The following is a 19,908-nucleotide window of genomic DNA, read 5'->3' on the forward strand; positions in this document are numbered from 1 at the left end:
ATGGGTATATAAGTGTCTAAATGGATGATTTGTTTTTGAAAAATTGATTGTGTAACTGACTGATTAAGTGTATCTTAGTGAATACATGGCTTAGTGAGTAATGTTTAAATATTTAAATATATGTATCAGTCTCTCACTTTGTGTATAAGTGGCTGCATGGGTTGGTGAGTAGCTACATGAGTGTCTATATAGGTTATTAGTTGGTTTTTTGAGTATCAGTGTCTATATGGTTCGGTGGTGGGTATTACGTAGTGCATAGGTGCATGAATGAGTGACTCACTGTTTGTATGTGTTGAAGACAGCATATGTGCAGGACTGTATGGTTGGAAGAGTGTGTGTATGGGTGTGTTAGTGAGTGAATGGCTGTCTCAATAGTGTCTTTATGAGTAACTACATATGTTTTAAACTAGTGTATGTGACTATTGGTGTATATAAGTGAGTATATGTGAGAGTGAGAGATTGAAAGAGTTCCCGTATGAATAAGTATGTGTTTCTATAAGTGATTGTTTAAAAGACTAAGTATGTGTAAGTTTCTGTAGAAGTAAGTGTGGTGGTGTGTGTATAACTGTATATGCAAGTAAATGTATGTTTCTTTCTTTTTTTCATGAGTGACTATGTGTGTCAGTAACTCTGTGGATGAGTGGCATTGTGTAACAGGATGTATTGGTGTATGAGTACATATGATGTGTGAGTACACGAATGAGTGACTGTACAGGACTGTTGGTGAATGAGTGGATGTGTATGTGGTTCTTAGAATTATTGAAGAGGTTGTTGTAATTGGTATTGGTATGTCCATTTTTTTGAAAATTTCAGTCTCTATTTTTGAATGTGTGTATCAAAGGTTATATTAGGGTGAGAGGTGGTCTGCCACTCTATCACAAGGATGATGTCATCAGTGATGTCATCAGTGATGTCATTTGAGATGTCATCAGTGATGTCATGAGTGATGTCACTGACCATGTCATGAGTGATGTAATATGTGACGTGATCAGCAGTGCATTGCGGGCGCGCGAGTTATAGTTAGCTGAACTAACTATAACGGGAAAATTTCATTGGTTTTTTACGAGTGAAATGTCCAGCTAACTATAACATGTGTGAAACCTATGTTTTTTTCACTGAATATATATATATATATATATATATATATATATATATATATATATATATATATATATATATATATGTGACCAAGACTTCTTGAGAGAGTCGAAACGCGTCAATTTGTTTTCTTGCCAGTAAAGATTAGTTCTCTTCACCAAAATGGAGTTATTCACTGAAAAAACCATAGGTTTCAGGCACGTTATAGTTAGATATTAGCATTTAAAAAACCTTAGAAAGTCACTGAAAAAAACTACAGGTTTCAGGGACGTTATAGTTATTTGGACATTTCACTCGTACAAAACCAGTGAAATCCGGCCGTTAGAGTTAGTTCAGTTAACTATAACTCACGCCCGCAATGCAGTGCTGATGATGTCACATATTACATCACTCATGACATGGTCAGTGATATCACTGATGACATCTCAAATTACGTCACTGATGACATCATCCATTGACTGTGCGTTTCTGTAAAGTTTAAATATGTTTAATATATATATACCAAGATGTGTTGAAGAATGAGTGGGTGTATGAGTGTCTGAATGAATGATTTAGTAGTTGCGTGACTGACTCTATAAGTTAGTGATTAAATGTATCTTACTGAATACATGGGTTAGTGCCTAAACTGTGTGAACGTTTGTATCATTCTGTCTGTTGGTGTGTGAGCGGCTGCATGGGTTGGTCATTAGCTTCATGAGTGTCTACATGGATTATTGATTGTTTGTCTGAGTATCTGTATGGGTGCCTGAGTGTTTGTATGGGCGGGGGTGTGTGACTCTGTTCATAGATGTGTGAGTGGGTGATTCACTGGGTGTATGGATTCAAAAGTGCATCTGTGATGGACTGTATGGGTGGGTGTATGGGTGTTTTGGTGAGTGAATGGATCTCAGTGGTACATGTGTGAGTAACTCCATATGTGAAAGTCAGTATATGTGAGTGTTAGAGTATATAAATGACTATATGTGAGAGTGAGTGATTGTGAGAGTAGCTGCATGGATGAGTGTGTGCTTGTATAAGAGCATAAGTATGTGTTTGTATCTGTATGAGTAAGTGAGGTGGTGTGTGTATAACTATATAGGTGAGTAAATGGGAGTGTGATTTAATCTTTTCATGACTGACTAGGTGTGTGAGTAACTCTGGATGAGTGACAGTGTGTGTGTGTCTATATAGTTGTATGAGTGCATATGATAGGCCTGTACTGATGAGTGACCAAAAGTATGAGTGACTGTATGGGTGAGTGAGTGGATGGGTGTGTAAACCGAAGAATCAGTGAGTGAGTATGTAGTTATTGGTGTTGGAGTGTCTATGGTTTTGAGAATGGCAGTCTGTAATTTAGAGTGGGTGTATCAAAGGTTATATTAGGGTGTGAGAAGAAGCTTCAAATGATCACGTGGATGATGTCATCAGTGATGTCATCAGTGATGTCATTTGAGATGTCATCAGTGATGTCACTGACCATGTCATGAGTGATGTAATATGTGATGTCACCAGCAGTGCATTGGAGGGGCGCGAGTTATAGTTAGCTGAACTAACTCTAACATCCAAATTTCACTGGTTTTGTACGAGTGAAATGTCCAACTAGCTATAACGTCCCTGAAACCTGTGTTTTTTTCAGTGAATTTCTAAGGTTTTTTTAAATGCTCATTTCTAACTATAACGTGTCTGAAACCTATGTTTTTTTCAGTGAATTTAAAAGGTTTTTTTAATGCTAATTTCTAACTATAATGTCCCTGAAACCTATGTTTTTTTCAGTGAATTTCACAGGTTTTTTAAATGCTAATTTCTAACTAAAACGTCCATAAAACCTATGTTTTTTCAGTGAGGTTCTAAGGTTTTTTAAATGCTAATTTCTAACTATAACATCCCTATTAATTCCCCTGTAATCCTGAGGGTCCCTGGGGGGCAACTAACCCACCAGGTACCTCCAGTAAGCTCCACAGAGCTGCGTTGCAGAGAGGTGTTCTGAGGCCATGCCCCTTTTTACATGCACTGCTCCTCAGAGGATGAAGTCCACTTGTGTCCTGAGGTCCTTACTAAAGGATATGAAATTGCTAAATTTGCTTTTATTATCACAAATGGACATTGAACCTACTAAGGGGAGACTTACACTTGCACAAGGGACTCCATGCCTCAGCATGCATCGAAATGTATTCGCACTGAGCAAGGCCCACCTGGGGGCCATTAAGTAATAAAGCATGCTGGTAAACAAAATGAAAGTGAGTTTTCATTGTCATTGTGAAAGCAGCCCATGAGGAAGAGGCGGTCTGCCTCGAAACACGTTGGCATGGATAAAACTTACCAGAGGATTGGGGCGAGTTGTAGAGATGTACTGGAAGGTGGGCACACTGTCTAGTGCCCTCTTGAAAGCTTTCGGACATTTGTTTGAAAAATTTGATATATACACATGTATGCGTTCTGCTGGTTCCAGTGGCAACACTGTCATTTCTCCTCCGAGGTATCGGATAATGCAGAACCGCCTCAGAAACAAGGCCGGGCAAAAGGCCACTGCTATCAGCAGCTCGTGACTTCACGTGACAGCAGGATCACTGTATCCGTGTTGTATGGTCCGGCTTCGACCTGGTGTATGAGGCAGAATGTCGGGGACCTAAGGAAGACTTGGATCGACACATTTGGGATTCACCAAGGACAACATGCCCCCCCTTTGCCAGGTATTACAGCGCTCACTCGAGCAGGGACTCCGCAATGGTTACCTACCATTACATTGCATGATGGGTGCTGTAGTCTTCATCTACTCGACTACAGCTGCAAACAATCTGGAGGAGCCAGCTGACTTCCCGCCCAGGGGGAGGACCTTAGCAGTACAAAGGGGAAGGTGTTGGTGTAATCCTGGTCTTGCGAAGGGCGTCTGATGAAGGCACACATACGCCGAAATGCATTATGCCCTGCATCCTTCAATAAAGTAAATCTTCCGGAAAAGCCCCACTGTGTCCTCTGATCTCTTTCTATCGGAGTGGTCGTTGGTTGATACATATATATATATATACATCCTACGATTGGTTGCCAGTAGGTAGTTATAGTTACGACCTAGTTTCCATAGGAAAAGCATGTTTTGTTTTCCCAATAACTTTGGCACTGGTTGACAAATCTTCATGACATTTTCAAAACTAGTAGCCCGCTCTGGTCAGCTCCTGTCTTGAAAGTTTTGGGGTGATTCGTCAAGCGGGGGCCGACAAAAAAGGGGAGTCCCAAAACACGTTTTCCCTATGTTATTTTCCATAGGAAACTTTAGACAAAGGTACAGCCCGAACTGCTGAACGGAATTACACCAAATTTGGCAAAAATGGTAGGTCTTGTTTCAGAAAGATCCCTTTTTGTTAAATGGTGTAAATCCGTTCAGTAGTTCCTGAGAAAATAGAAAAAGAAAAAGTTTTGATGTCTAGGGATGCGTTGGATTCACAAACCCTCACGAGCACAAGCTTCATTCTCATTGGCTGCCAATATTCCAAACCGGGAACTGTTGGCAGCCATTTTGTGACTCGGATACCGAGTCAGAAGATAACTGTGAAAAAAAAGGATGAAAAACAAGAAATGGGGGCAGGGTATGAACACCCTGACCCCCTAGGCCTGTTCTGGGCGTCCCAAAAGGGCCCCCAGGGCCCAATTGTTTTTTAATTTATTTACATGAAAATGGAAGTTGCGCAGGGTGCACAAATCTGCATGAAAAAAGCAAAAAAAACGGAGTGTGGGGTTATTACATAAGAGGTGGGGGGCTCTAGGGCTCCTCCAAGCCCCGGGGACCATCACCTTCCCGGGGCACTATAAATTGGAATTCGGGGGTCCCTTATAGACCCCCAAGCCCTGGGGACCACCACTTCCCCAGAGCTTAAGTAATGAAGGAAGGGGGGCTGCGCAGCCCCCCTCCAGGAGCCGATAGTGGCCCTGCAGACCGCTACCCCCAGGACCGGCTCCTGCAATTTCCTGGGGCACCCACCCCCAGGACATTGCTGTTTGCTATGACAAGACGGAGGCACGGCTTCCGCCCTGTCATAGCAAACTCTGCTTTGCTTTATTGAAGCGAGAGCAGGGAAACCTGCTCTTGCTTCAATGAAGAAAAGAAGTATTGCTTTTGGGCAAGGGGAGCTGCATGTCAGCAGCTCCCCTTGCTCAAAAAGCAATGTCAGTACCCGCAGGAGGTGGGGAGCCGGTGGGACCGTGGGGGCATTGGGGCTCCCCCATGATCCCCAACCATGAAGCCAGGCCCCAGGGGATGGGGTCCCTGGGGCCCAAAATGGCCTGGGAGGGGGGATCGCGTGGTCTCCCCCTCTTTTTAAAACAAAAAAAACCTGGATTTGGATATGCCCCAGGGGATGGGGTCTCCGGGGCGAATATAAGTTAATGAAAGTGGACAGGTTTTTTTTCTCCAAAGTTTGGAGTCGCGACCTTATCGCGGCGCTCAGCGCGGCCCACTGGTGTGAACGCGAGAGGTGCGTGTCTCCCAGCATGGCCCCCAGGTATGAATGCGCGGGCTGCACGGCACTCAGCACAGCCTCCTGGTGTGAACACAAGAGGTGCGTGGCTCCCAGCGTGGCCCACTGGTGTGAACGCAAGGGGTGCACGGCTCTTGTGCGTCATCAAGCAAAAACAATTAAGATTTTTTTTACAGAATCCTAGGTTATATGTTGGGTTATTGGGTGGTTCTAAAAAGAGCCCTTGTTTTCATTGGGAGATTGTTGTAGCCACATGTAAGTGCGGATGCAGAGCTTCAAGTTGTTGAGAAACACTCTGTTGCCTTGATCAGTGAAGTGTACTTCATCTCTTCTGTAGATGCCATCCATATTGAAACGAAGATTGTTGTTATAGATGGAGCCCATCCTATGGTCTCTAAGGTAAGCAGAAACAGCTTTATTGACATTTTTTCTAGCTTTCTCAATCTGAGGACAAAATTGATTGGACCACTTCCATTTCTGTCTTTGGCATATGTTAAAGTATACAAAGACAGTTTTGGGGAAAAGCAACATCAATTCTGCAAAGGTGTCCTTCATTAGCATTTCCAGACCTACCCCAGTCAATGTGTCTAGGTCATTATTTGCCACCACAGAGCACAATCATGAGGTCAGGGGGTTGGAGGTGCAAAAAGATTGTAACCAAAGACATTAATTGATGCCACTTTAATCCTCTCTGTCCAATCCATTTAATGTCTACATTTTGCAAAGCTAGGTCTTTGTCAATACCTCTGCATTCAGCATACCTTTTGCACCAGAAAACATAGCTGTGCCCAATAATCCACAGAGAAAGCATCTTGAAGGGTTGTCTGTAAGTAATCAAAAGATGTCTGTAGCTGAGGTAGACAGTTGGTAGAATGAGAGGTGTCTAAAATGGTGGACAGGATGCTGTTTTAAAAAAAGTAGAGAATTGATTGGTTGTTTATTAACATTGTACACTAAAAAATAGGGTGCATGGTACTTTCTTTAAAAAGCATGTTTGTTGTTGGTCAGTAAAAAATATTTGAACGGTACAGTAGAAAGGATAATGTCATGTTTTGCAAAGCCAACCACACCTGCTGTTTACATTTGCAACATTGTGTGGTGAACTTGAAAATATGGTGAAGTTGTGACCTGTCAGTGACAGGTTGAATATTCTATGAACTGTTACTATGGAAACTGGCATTAAGCTGAAAGGGTGAAGAAGTCAGTTGCTGAGGGTTATTATGTGTACAACTAATCAAAGAGGGGGGACGGAAGAGCTAATGTTTTAAAGAGGTCCTGTACCCATGCTCCTCAATTTTAACTGAAAAATATACAGGGTTATCAGTTCCTCTATTTTATTCTCACTCGCACATACGTGAAAGGTGTCACTGTGTGTCTAGAGATGTCTGTCGCTAGGAGATCTTATTTCCAGATCTTTAAAGCCCTCACACACCTTTTTAGGGGTGTCATGCTTCATCATAGGGCGCTCCTCGTCGGACCGGCGCTGCAATATCCAACGGGCCTGGTGGCTGCTTTGGCGGAGTTCTTTTGATCTGTGAGAAGCCGTATGTGAAGTATATTCTTGTGGGCAATTAATACTATGTGTGTGGATAACGTAACTGAGTGATATTAAAAAAGATTTCCAGGTCTGTAAAGTGAATTTATTCAGTACTAGAACTGGGTCTCGGGTAAAAACAGTGGTGCCAACAACAGGACTTAAGGTACCCAGGTGGCAATTCAAATGTCTTAGGTCAACATGTTTCGTGTCAGGAAAGCTCCAAAGATGAGCGACACTTCTTCAGGACCTCAGGTGAGTAGTAACGAAAACCAAAATAGGACGTCACTAGGAGTGAACCTCCTCAGTAGGAGGATATCATTAATTCACAGCTAGATTCCTGTGAAGGGCATACCCCAACTTTTCAACCTGTGTAATAGGGAAACAAAAAATTGGGGGGGGGGAGGAAAAAGCGACATGAGCTAATAAACTGAAAAACTAGGTTAAAAGTCTTCAAGAAGTATTAAGTCATATAATCTTCAACTAATACTCCCAAGTGCATCTAGGTCATATATTGAATGTAGCAGCCCTTAAAACAGAAAAATTCTGACAAAGGAGAGCTATAAGTTAAAATAGAAAACCATGGTACTGAAAAACAATTGTAAGTCAGGACATACACATAAGCCAGCATACCAAAGACCAAAATCCAAATTGTACTTTAAAAACCCCTATCAGCATGAAACCACTACACACCAGGAGGAGTAGTTCTTACCTTAGTGTTGCAGAAGGTTATGCCACATGGGGGAGAGGGAACAGTCGGCCCAATAATTTATTCAGATTGCCAACTGCAGTAATATGGAGGGGAAAAGGCACAATTTAATAAAAGGTAGAATGTGCACTACAAAAGATCCGTCTCAGGGAGGACGGTCAGCGGTTGTAGGGCTATGTAAGCGAGGCAAACCGCCTATCGATCTCAGTAAAATCAGAATATACGGGGGCAGTAATGGACCCGAGAAGGATAGTGATGGACCCGGAATTAAACCCGTAAAAATACCGGACCGCTGGGTCTCTAAGTAGTTAACTTACAGGAATAACACTGAGTCTACCGGACGAATCGAACGAGTGAGATTAAAATGAAAAGTAAAATATGCCAGAAAGAAAGAGTACGAGTGAGGCGGGTAGTCTTTAAATATCTAAACATGGAGTGCCAGGGATAATCGTACATGCAGGGCCTCCGCAAGACCAAAAGCGGAAAGTAACCGCTAGAATCGCGGGACGCCGTGGTACAATTAATGAGTGGTAGTTATTCAAATGGGAAAATACCAACTGGGATCGGGACCGATGTAATAGTCAGTGGTACGAGCAGTCATGAGGAGCCCAGATACGGCGGTGATTAACACAAAAGTGCACGATGACTAAGGAAGCGAGCGTGAGTACACGGTCCCCAAATAAGGGCACTAACAAACCCATAATCTGTGCCGCAGGTTACAAGGAACTCACCGATTAGTAAGAGGGTCAAGTCTCCTCTGTTAACGTCCCCCCCTCTCCCGGATGTGGATAGTGCTGTGAATGCTATCCAAGATGTAGACCGTTCACATACTGAGCATGCGCTGACGTAGCTCAAACGGCCGCCATATTGTCCTAAAAGTACTGCCTGACTCCGTAACAAGAGAAGTCAACACGGAGATAAGGCAAATGCGTGGTAATATGAAAATGAGAAACAGTAAGCACAAGACATAGAGAGTAAAGTTAGCCTGTGCAAGGAATGTGCAGAAACTGAAAAATTATTAATGTATATGCACTGTCTATACTTCTACAAAAATGTACATATTGACTAGATCATCTATATGTGGGTATCGTACATATGTTATGTAGTGTAGATTAGTATATGACAGACAGGATTAGTACATGAATGATGTAAGTTTCCAAGTTGATGGAAACATAAGGAAGACCACTCCTAATGCTGTTCAATGTCCAGTCCGAATTTCGGACCACGGGATGGCATCGTTCAAACCCTTCTTCTGAGTAGACAAACGGAAGATCCATCGTTGTTCTGTCTCAAACAACTTCTGCGTTGACCAATGTATGTTGCTTTCGATGATTGTCCAAGTTAGTTCATCTGCCCCACGTGGGTGGGACAGGAAATGGGTGCTCATTTTAGTTGCTGTTCTGCCACAGCGTATGTTGCTGTGGTGTTCCATAATCCTAATTTTAACCGGACGTGTAGTCATCCCCACATACTGCAGGTTGCAGGGACACCAAATAAGGTAAACGCAGTTCTTTGTATTGCAATTTGTGTGTAATCTTTGGACCCACATTTTTCCTTCCTCGAGGTTAAGTTCCTTAGTGGTCCTAGTAAGAGGGCACACCCCACAATGTCCGCAGGAATAGTGGCCCCGCACTGGTGTGGTGTTCCAAAGAGTGCCTTGGGTGATTGTTTGTAAAGGTTTTGGGCGAGTGTGGATAAAGATGTCTCGCAAATTGTTTGTTCGTCTGTTGGCGAATCTTGGTAGAAGTAATGATAGAGTACCTGTAGAGAGGATTTTCCAATGTTTTCAAATGATTTTGTGAATGGTATTTGTTTCTGGAGTAAATGTTGTGACACAAGTAACTACCTCCTCGGTATTCCTCTGTCGGACTTCCAAGAGTATCTCCCACAGAGATACATTTCCTGGACCTGACCATCACCCTCAATGAAGGAAGACTATCTACACACATTGTGGGGTGAGCCCTCTTACTAGGACCACTAAGGAACTTAACCTCGAGGAAGGAAAAACGTGGGTCCAAAGATTACACACAAATTGCAATACAAAGAACTGCGTTTACCTTATTTGGTGTCCCTGCAACCTGCAGTATGTGGGGATGACTACACGTCCGATTAAAACTAGGATTATGGAACACCGCAGCAACATACGCTGTGGCAGAACAGCAACTAAAATGAGCACCCACTTCCTGTCCCACCCACATGGGGCAGATGAACTAACTTGGACAATCATCAAAAGCAACATAAACTGGTCAACGCAGAAGTTGTTTGAGACGGAACAACGATGGATCTTCCGTTTGTCTACTCAGAAGAAGGCTTTGAACGATGCCATCCCGTGGTCCGAAATTCGGACTGGACATTGAACAGCTTTAGGATTGGTCTTCCTTACGGTTCCATCAACTTGGAAACTTACATCATTCATGTACTAATCCTGTCTGTCATATAGTAATCTACACTACATAACATATGTACGATACCCACATATAGATGATCTAGTCAATATGTACATTTTTGTAGAAGTATAGACAGTGCATATACATTAATAATTTTTCTGTTTCTGCACATTCCTTGCACAGGCTACCTTTACTCTCTATGTCTTGTGCTTACTGTGTCTCATTTTCATATTACCACGCATTTGCCTTATCTCCGTGTTGACTTCTCTTGTGACGGAGTCAGGCAGTACTTTTAGGACAATATGGCGGCCGTTTGAGCTACGTCAGCGCATGCTCAGTATGTGAACGGTCTACATCTTGGATAGCATTCACAGCACTATCCACATCCGGGAGCGGGGGGGACATTAACAGAGGAGACTTGACCCTCTTACTAATCGGTGAGTTCCTTGTAACCTGTGGCACAGATTATGGGTTTGTTAGTGCCCTTATTTGGGGACCGTGTACTCACGCTCGCTTCCTTAGTCATCGTGCACTTTTGTGTTAATTACCGCCGTATCTGGGCTCCTCATGACTGCTCGCACCACTGACTATTACAGCGGTCCCGATCCCAGTTGGTATTTTCCCATTTGAATAACTACCACTCATTAATTGTACCACGGCGTCCCGCGATTCTAGCGGTTACTTTCCGCTTTTGGTCTAGCGGAGGCCCTGCATGTACGATTATCCCTAGCACTCCATGTCTAGATATTTAAAGACTACCCGCCTCACTCGTACTCTTTCTTTCTGGCATATTTTAATTTTAATTTTAATCTCACTCGTTCGATTCGTCCGGTAGACTCAGTGTTATTCCTGTTAGTTAACTACTTAGAGACCCAGCGGTCCGCAATTTTTACGGGTTTAATTCCGGGTCCATCACTATCCTTCTCGGGTCCATTACTGCCCCCGTACATTCCGATTTTACTGAGATCGATAGGCGGTTTGCCTCGCATACATAGCCCTACAACCGCTGACCGTCCTCCCTGAGACGGATCTTTTGTGGTGGACATTCTACCTTTTACTAAATTGTGCCTTTTCCCATCCATATTACTGCAGTTGGCAATCTGAATAAATTATTGGGCCGACTGTTCCCTCTCCCCCATGTGGCATAACCTTCTGCAACACTAAGGTAAGATCTACTCCTCCTGGTGTGTAGTGGTTTCGTGCTGATAGGGGTTTTTAAAGTACGATTTGGATTTTGGTCTTTGGTATGCTGGCTTATGTGTATGTCCTGACTTACAATTGTTTTCCAGTACCATGGTTTTCTATTTTAACTTATAGCTCTCCTTTGTCAGAATTTTTCTGTTTTAAGGGCTGCTACATTCAATATATGACCTAGATGTACTTGGGAGTATTAGTTGAAGATTATATGACTTAATACTTCTTGAAGACTTTTAACCTTAGTTTTTCAGTTTATTAGCTCATGTCGCTTTTTCCTTCCCCCCCCCATTTTTTGTTTCCCTATTACACAGGTGGAAAGGTTGGGTTATGCCCTTCACAGGAATCTACCTGTGAATTCATTATATCCTCCTACTGAGGAGGTTCACTCCTAGTGACGTCCTATTTTGGTTTTCGTTACTACTCACCTGAGGTCCTGAAGAAGTGTCGCTCATCTTTGGAGCTTTCCTGACACAAAACATGTTGACCTAAGACATTTGAATTGCCAACTCGGTACCTTAAGTCCTGTTGTTGGCACCACTGTTTTTACCCGAGACCCAGTTCTAGTACTGAATAAATTCACTTTACAGACCTGGAAATCTTTTTTAATATCACTCAGTTACGTTATCCACACACATAGTATTAATTGCCCACAAGAATATACTTCACATACGGCTTCTCACAGATCAAGAGAACTCCGCCAAAGCAGCCACCAGGCCCGTTGGATATTGCAGCGCCGGTCCGACGAGGAGCGCCCTATGATGAAGCATGACACCCCTAAAAAGGTGTGTGAGGGCATTAAAGATCTGGAAATAAGATCCCCTAGCGACAGACATCTCTAGACACAGAGATACCTTTCACGTATGTGCGAGTGAGAATAAAATAGAGGAACTGATAACCCTGTGTATTTTTCGGTTATTATGTGTAACCAATGGAAATGTGTTTTACAATCTGAAAATCTCTGGGAAGCAATGTTATTTGTTGCTTATGTGTATTTTTATGGAGAAAGAGAGGGAAACCTTGCCATTACTGGTTTTACCTTCTGATTCCTGTGCTTTATATTGATAGTGTATAAAAGAAAATCCGGTCTGTGTGAGATTTTTGAATTCAACACATTTATTTGCAAGGTGAGTTATAAATGTGCGAGGTTTATTTAAAAACAATTTGACATTATTCTAAAACTGAGTTGTTTGAAATATATTATGAAATGTAGAGATGTATATTGAAATTAGTTTCATTGTACTTGAATGTTGTTTTTAAGATGATTACTGATGTTATTAATTAAGCTTGTTTTTTAAGTCTGTACAAAGGTATAGTTGAATGATGCCACATATTTTTAGATAGTTGGTTGAAGATGCAGTACAAATGAGTAGTTTGAAAAGATGTTCATAAACGGTGTAGTTTATTAGCCTTCATTTTTGGTTCTCTCTACAAAGGTATACTTGAATGATACTGCAGAATTATAGATACTTTGGTAAAGATGCAGCACAACTGTGCTGTTTGAAAGATGATCATATAAGGTGTTAATAATTAAGTTTCTTTTATTAGTTTGTACGAAAGGTAAAGTTAAATGATGCCATATATTTTAAGATAGAAATAAGGTGCTGTTAATTAGGCTTCTTTTTGTAGTCTGAGCAAAGGTATGGTTGAATGATGCCACATAATTTTAGATACAAAGGTGTACAATAAAAGTGTGGTTTTAAACATGCTCATAAAAGGTGTTGTTAATTAGCCTTCTTTCATAAGTCTGTTGAGAGGTATAGTTTAATGATGTCGCATATTTGTATATTGAATGGTTAAGATGTAGCTCAAAAGTAAACCACCACATATTACCCTTGCAGGCATGTTGTACTTATCTAGTTAACTCGATAGTATGTAATGACTTATGTTTGTGTTGAGATTCTATTTATACAATTGTATGTATGCTTAGTGAACTATTGAGAGGTGCCTCACCAACTGCAGGAGTGCAAAGGGAGTGAATATGTGATTTTAAAATGACATGAGTAATGATTGACTGATTCCATATTCTGCAATCACCCAGTTAGTATCCAAGCACTACCCATGCACTCATGCAAGGACCCAGGCACTAACTCATGCACTGCTACAATCCCCTGAGCAATACGTATGCAGTACAGTGATCTCCCTGTCACTACCTATGCACTCCTCCAATTACCCAGCCAGCCCCATGTCCTTATCCAATTACTCCACCAAAACCTAAGCACTTATAAATTCACCATGCACCCTCCTTGCAGCACTCTAATGATCCAGTCACTACACATGTTCTCATGCATTAACCCAGGCAATACGACATGCAGTGCTATAATCCCCTGAGCACTACCCCTGCAGTCCAGCCATCACTCTGTCACTATGCATGCAGTCATCCAAACACCCTGCCAGCACATGTCCTTATCCGATCACTCCACCAAAACTCAAGCACTTATCAACTCATCATGCACTCTCCTTGCAGCACTCTAATGATCCAGTCACTACCCATGTACTCATGCAATGACCCAGGCACTAACACATGCATTGCTACAATCTCCTGAGCACTACCCTTGTAGTCCAGCCATCTCCCTGTCACTCCCTATGCACTCCTCCAATCACCCAGCCAGCCCCATGTCCTTATCCAATCACTCCGCCAAAACCCAAGCACTTATAAATTCACCATGCAGTCTCCTCGCAGTACTCTAATCATCCAGTCACTACCCATGCACTCATGGAATGAGACAGGCAATAACACATGCACTGCTACAATCCCCTGAGCGCTACCCATGCAGTCCAGCCATCGCTCTGTCACTATCAATGCAGTCCTCCAATCACCCAGCCAGCACCATGTCCTTATTCAATCACTCCACCAAAACCCAAGCACTTATAAATTCACCATGCACTCTCCTTGCGGCACTCTAATGATCAAGTCACTACCCATGTACTCATGCAATGACCCAGGCACTAACACATACACGCACATGACGTGATCCCATACGTATATGATGTTATGCAAGGGCGAGACACCGCGCACCCGTCGCATACAAAATGCACATACGGCGTGACTTCCGCAAAATGTATCTAACAATAACATAACTTCAATGCAAACAAAAATATTTAATTTTTATAATAAGTTTATATAATGATTTACTCTAATATACATATTACAATTATATACACATAGTTTTAAATTATGAAAGTCGCACACCCTGCACGACCCCATATGCATATGACGCTACGCACGGCTCAGAACCGCGCACATGTTGCATACCAAATGCGCATCCTTCTCGACTTTATCCATATGGCGGCTTGAATCCGTGCACTCACCGTGATAGGTATATATATATTTTTTAAAAGACATAAGACATTACATATTTATATTAAAACAAAAAAAATACGAAAAAAAAATTATAGGATATTACAGTTACAAAATAGCATATAAAATAAACCTTGCAATTTACCAAAAAAAGATAGGCTTTGTAAATATTATACTTACAAATTAGCATTTAAAAAACCTTTAAATTCACTGAAAAAACCATAGGTTTCAGGGATGTTATAGTTAGAAATTAGCATTAAAAAACCTTTAAAATTCACTGAAAAAACCATAGGTTTCAAACACGTTATAGTTAGAAATTAGTATTAAAAAAACCTTTGAAATTCACTGAAAAAACCATAGGTTATGAATGATGTAATATATGACGTCATCAGTAGTGCATTGCGGGGGCACCAGTTATAGTTAGCTGAACTAACTATAACACCCGTATTTCTTTGGTTTTGTACGAGTGAAACGTCCAACTAACTAATATGTCCCTGAAACCTGTAGTTTTTTCAGTGAATTTTTAAGGTTTTTTAAATGCTAATTTCTAACTATAACGTGCCTGAAACCTATGGTTTTTTCAGTGAATTTCAAAGTTTTTTTAATGCTAATTTCGAACTATAACTATATATATGCATGTGGATATATATATGAGAACAAACAGAGCCCACAGCTTGTGGTTACAGAGCGAGTCATGCCCCCTCAATTTGATGCATACACGTTGCTCTATTTTACCGGGGCCCTCCAACTCTGCAGGGCGGGCTCTAAGACAGGAATAAAGAATCCTGTTATTTGAGACACGAGAACAAACAGAGCCCACAGTTTCAACAACCTTTCAAGCTGACACTTCATTGGTCTGTTTGAAGTGGCAGCGTGAACAACTCTTAAAACCTTACGCGTTTTGGCGCGAAGTGCCTTCTTCACAGGTGAGTTTATTTAAAGTCCAAGTGGTCACATGGTCCTTACTATAGACCACAGTTCCCAAAATGCATCAGTATTCAAATTTGCAGCTTGGCTAAGCATCGTATTATATTTTGCATTAGTAGCGTTAAATTCTTTCCAAAGTCCAATTCTTTGCTGTATTGTATTCACGATGCAATAGGGAAACATTAAAAGCACAGAGCACTTTGCTGTCACGCAATGAATACTTGCTTGAAGCGGAGGCACAAAGTCCGCCAGAGAGAGGACAACACCTCCTTCATTTCCCTTTCTCTTGACCACCACCGAATAATCATGGAAGCCCACTGACTAGTGTGGTTAATGAGCAAGTCATGCCCCCTTCATTTGATGCATACACGTTGCTCCATTTTACCGGGGGCCTCCAACTCTTCAGGGCGGGCTCTCAGACAGGAATGGAGAATCCTGTTACTTGAGACACTAGAACAAACAGAGCCCACAGCTTCGACAGCCTTTCAAGCTGACACTTTATTGGTCTGATTGTCGTGGCAGCATGAACAACTCTTAAAATGTTCGTGTTTTGGCGCAAAGCTTCTTGTTCACAGGTGAGTTTATTTAATGTCCAAATGGTCACATGGTCCTTACTATAGACCACAGTTCCCAAAATGCATCAGTATTCAAATTTGCAGCTTAGCTCAGCATTGTATTATATTTTGCATTAGAAGCCTTCAATTCTTGCCAAAGTCCAATTCTTTGCGGAATTGTATTCACGATGCAATAGTGAAAAATTAAAAGCACAGTGCACTTTGCTGCCATGCAGTGAATACTTGCTTGAAGAGTAGGCACAAAGTCTGCCAAAAAGAAGACAACACCTCCTTCATTTCGCTTTCACTTGACATCCACCGAATATTCTTGGAAGTCCACTGACTGGTTTGGTTACAGAGCGAGTTATGCTCCCTCCATTTAATGCAAACACGTTTCTCCATTTCACCGGGGACCTCCAACTCTGCAGGGCGGGCTCTCAGACAGGAATGGAGAATCCTGTTACTTGAGACACGAGAACAAACATAGCCCACAGCTTTGAAATCATTTCAAGCTGACACTTTATTGGTCTGATTTTTGTGGCAGCGTGAACTACTCTTAAAACCTTACGTGTTTCGGAGCGAAGAGCCTTGTTCACAGGTGAATTTATTTGAAGTCCAAGTGGTCACTTGGTCCTTACTATAGACCACAGTTCCCAAAATGCATCCGTATTCATATTTGAAGCTTGGCTCAAGATCTCATTATATTTTGCATTAGTAGCGTTAAATTCTTGCCAAAGTCCAATTCTTTGCTGTATTGTATTCACAATGCAATAGGGAAAGATTAAAAGCACAGTGCATTGTGCTGCCACGCAATGAATACTTGCTTGAAGTGGAGGCACAAAGTCAGCCAGAAAGAGGACAACACCTCTTTCATTTCCCTTTCTCTTGACCACCACCGAATAATCTTGGAAGTCCACTGACTAGTGTGGTTACTGAGCGAGTCATGTCCCCTCCATTTGATGCATACACGTTGCTCCATTTTACCGGGGGCCTCCAACTCTGCAGGGCGGGCTCTCAGACAGGAATGGAGAATCCTATTACCTGAGACATGAGAACAAACAGAGCCCACAGCTTCAACATCCTTCCAAGCTGACACTTTATTGGTCTGATTGTCGTGGCAGCGCAAACAATTCTTAAAACCTTACGCGTTTCGCGCGAAGTGACTTGTTCACAGGTAAATTTATTGATTTATTGATTGGTGTGGTTACAGAGCAAAACCAAAGGGGATGATGGACGGAGTGTTGAACAATGCAAGCACTCACTCCAGTCAACTGACCTGGGTTTAATCCATCATCATTATTTAGCTCACTCCGCCACCCCAGTTCAGACATGGCCATATGCAAATTAGGCTGACCCTGTGCCGCATGGGAACAGTCCAGCCCAAACTGCCAAGTCATGTCTTCCCTGGAACGGAAACAAGCATCCTGGGACCGGTTTCTGGCTAATCAGCCATCATCAGCCAGGCTAGCTTGAATCCAGTGGCAAAGTGAGCAAGGGACCCACGTATGGGCATACCCTGCCAACCTAGAGCGAACAAAGCAAAACCAAAGGGGATGATGGAAGGAGTGTTGAACAATGCAAGCACTCACCCCCAGTCAACTGATCTGTATTTAATCCATCATCATTCTTTAGCTCACTCCGCCATCCCAGTTCATACATGGCCATATGCAAATCAGTCTGACCCTGTGCCTCATGGGAACAGTCCAGCCGAACTGCCAAGCCATGTCTTCCCGGGACCGGAAACAAGCATCCTGGGACCATTTTTTGGCTAATCAGCCGTCATCAGCCAGGCTAACTTGAATCCAGTGGCAAAGTGAGCAAGGGACCCACGTCTGGGCATACCCTGCCAACTTAGGGCAAACAAAGCAAAACCAAAGGGATGATGGACGGAGCATTGAACATTGCAAGCACTCACCCCCAGTCAACTGATCTGGGTTTAATCCATCATCATTCTTTAGCTCACTCCGCCACCCCAGTTCAGACATGGCCATATGCAAATCAGTCTGACTCTGTGCCTCATGGGAACAGTCCAGCCCGAACTGCCAAGCCATGTCTTCACTGACCGGAAGCAGGCATCCTGGGACATTAATTAAAAGTTGAAATTTATATAATTTATTTTATCAAGTTTCATTTTGTTTTTCAAATAATACAAGTAATTCAATCATATTTACCATTAGACCACACAAACCAAAAAACTTCACATAGAGACTGAATCACTAAACAAAACATATACTTGATAACATTAACGACAAATCACTTACGTAAAGGAACAAAAGACAAAAAACATATACTCGAAACAACTTTGCCGTAAAACAATTTTTGTTTGAATAAAGTTCGACAATGAAGGAGGAACCAGAAAACAGTGTAAGAAGATTTTTACATGAAAAAAGGACTCCTGCACTGTTTCAATCAATGAACATTCTTTTTCTACTCAACAACATGCAGAGAATATCCTAACATTAGATACACTTGTTTTCAAAACAAAAAAGGGTTGACACGTTTCGAATCCCGGCAATGGTTAACTGGGGGTTCTCTTCAGGACCTATAGCTAAAACAGAAGAAAATGATCAGAATGAATTAACGATGTAGGCTAAAAAAAGGCACTACACTTTAAAAGACACTATAAGCTAACCCACCCGGGGTAACCAGTTTCTAGCTCACCTATTCAGCTAAATCAGCCGATTTCGCACGTCAGGCATGAATCCCAGCTAGTTTAGAAGACTTTCTGAAAAAACATAAAAAGGACATAAAACATGTCAGTGAAAGTTCAGTCATGTGATGCAAGTCGTTATGACCAGGCCCCTGCATTACTTACTGCGTATGCGCAAAGCCTCTGGGTCTCTATGATGGTTGGTGAAGACTCAATGTGACCTGAATTATGTAGAAGACGTTGGAATGTTAGAATTGGATTAAATGACTTAAGCAAGAGTATTATATAGACGGTTAAAAGGACAGTTTGTAGAACGACTCCTATCTTGAAAACAACTGTGGCTTTTCAAATAGGAGGGGTGGTCAACCTCGCAATGTAGGCAGGTTACTGAAAAGCAAACGCAAGTTTATGAATAATAAGCGCTCAGCTGTATATTTAAATGAGTGACAAACAGAACGAAGTCTATCTCGGCATGAATAGCTGAAGAAAGTGTATTAAAGAATGAGTTAACTTTTGTCTCCACAAAAAACACAGATTTCGTTAAAATGAAGTCTGAGGTTATCGATTTTTGACGTACGATACGATTAAAAACCTTTTTTTCTGATCACTCGATACCAGGAAATATTGAAACAACAGGACGAAGGAAGAAGTCTTCATTTTGTCCACCAGCTAATAAGATACCTAAGGATGTGTTAACGTTTGAGAAAACCATACTTTTGGCTATTACACATATGGAAAAAACAAAAAAGTTTGTGAAACACAATATCTCAGAATCAGAAAAGGAGGCAATTACTCATCTTAAAAATGACACCTCAATTGTCATAAAACAGGCGGATAAAGGTGGTTCAATTGTGATCTTAAGTACCTCTGAACACACTGCCGAAGTAATGAGACAATTGAGCGATCAAGAATGCTATCGCAAAATAAATAGACCCTACAATTGAATTACAAGGAGAACTTTTTTATATCCTAAAGAAAGGATATGACCAAGGAATTTTGGGCAAGAAAGAATTCGAGTTTTTACATCATAAACACCCAAGGACTCCCGTCCTATATGTCCTGCCAAAAATTCATAAAAGTGAAACTAAACCACCTGGCCGGCCAAT

The sequence above is a fragment of the Triturus cristatus genome, chromosome 3_2, assembly GCF_964204655.1.
Source record: "Triturus cristatus chromosome 3_2, aTriCri1.1, whole genome shotgun sequence".
Taxonomy (NCBI): domain Eukaryota; kingdom Metazoa; phylum Chordata; class Amphibia; order Caudata; family Salamandridae; genus Triturus; species Triturus cristatus.